This window comes from Drosophila teissieri, chromosome 2L (assembly GCF_016746235.2).
Source record: "Drosophila teissieri strain GT53w chromosome 2L, Prin_Dtei_1.1, whole genome shotgun sequence".
Classification (NCBI taxonomy): domain Eukaryota; kingdom Metazoa; phylum Arthropoda; class Insecta; order Diptera; family Drosophilidae; genus Drosophila; species Drosophila teissieri.
In genome coordinates, this window is record NC_053029.1 from 9,100,167 (window position 1) to 9,102,029 (window position 1,863).

The following is a 1,863-nucleotide window of genomic DNA, read 5'->3' on the forward strand; positions in this document are numbered from 1 at the left end:
GAGCAGAACAAAGAACGAGTCCGTATGTAAGTCAACATTCAATAATAAATTAATAAAAAATGTAATATTTAAATGCAGATTTCATCATACATATACTCGTACGTATTCATTATATAAGAATGTGAGTGTTCACCTTTCATTTGGAGGGTATAACGAAATATTGGGCTGTGTTAATATGAGTTTCAAAATAATAAATAATAATGCAAATAAGTTAGTAATTTAAAAACTACAGACAACTATTTCTATTAAGTTGATTAAATAACATGGACTTTCATCGTCTGTAATACGCCGTTTTATCACATCATTCAAGTGCATTTCCTAGAAATTTATTTTCCTAAATGACCTATACCAAGATTAGAAGTAGTAGTCAACAAAACTCCCAGTAAACTATATGTTACTGGCTTTTTAAGTACCCTGTCTTTTATTCAAGTCTGTTGTTGTATTGTACAGGATTTTTGGTATGTATTATAGTACCCTGACTCGTTGCATTTAGAGGGTATACACTTATTCGCTTCTACGTTCTTATTACAAAAGTAAGAATTACATGTTGTGACAATTACAACTACAATTACCACAGCGGCACAATTCCAGCGAGCACGTTGCCAAGTAACAACAAAAACCTTTGGCGAATAGCAATCAATGCAATGTGCAAACAAAATTCTTGCGAAGATTTGCATTTTTTTCTATTGGGATTGGGCCCCCCTGCAGGCCGCCCATATGGAGGGTGTTATGGAAAGAAAATAATATTAGTATTGGAATCAATCTTGATACAGTGCAAATTCGCTTGAGTGCACTGTGCAGTCCCTTGCAATGTGTAAAAGTAAGATACACACTCGATAAAAGCATACGCACATTACGTATACGCAATTAAGCATATTACGTATACGCACGGTGTGCAGTATATCGTATACGTAATATTACGCATACGTAAGCATTGTTTTATGAGAAAAGTTCAAAATATTGCTTGTGACTAATAGGTATCAAATTCAGATATTACTTAGTAGTGCGGTTTTCCTTGTTTCGAAGGACCACTGTATTGGCCAGGGAACAAACGCAATAAGTGGAGAACACGTTAATTTCCATTTGGCTTGCGTAGCCGACTCAAGTCGCCAACATGTGAGTCGTCGCAGGCCGGCTATTGGGGAGCGTTGCACTAGCCGCTGGTGCCTCACATTCCGCGACACGTGATCGCTCCGCCGCTGCCGGATTGCCGGGTAGCGGGATGGTATGGCGGGTTGGCGGCATGGCGGGATTGCTGGATTGCCGATTGTCGAACGTAGAGCGTCCAGCGGCGAACGTCGAGTCAGCGCGCACGCCTCTTGCTGTGGAAAATATAAATAGCGCTGCTATAACTTGACTGCTGATGCAGTGCGATGGGGGGGTGGGTGAGGTGGGGTGGGGTTCCACAGCGCTTTTTTGCATGGGGTGCTGGCAGAACCCGAGAATACGACGACGACGACGACGACGAAAGTGTTTCGTAACCGTTTTGGGCTAACTACAGCAGTTCCTCCCCAAAACACCTCGCCCACCAACCGAAGACCCTATACGAGTATGAGTGTGTCAAAACAAAACCAAAAGATGAGTGTTGGCATACCGGGGGCAAAATGTTAGTACAGAAAACACCAGCACAAAACGCCAAACAGAGTGGTGTGATAAGGGCCACATTATACATTTGCATACTGATAATGGATGTGCCGCCGATTACGGGGTATCCCAGAGGGATTGGTCGGGGGTCTGGCCCCCCAACCGGCGGATGCGACTACAATTGGTCGGGACACGTGAATCGGCCAACTCACGTGGATAGCGCTCAGTGATCGCGTAATTCGGATTTGCTCATGATCAGCGGCAATCCGGCAGCTGGGA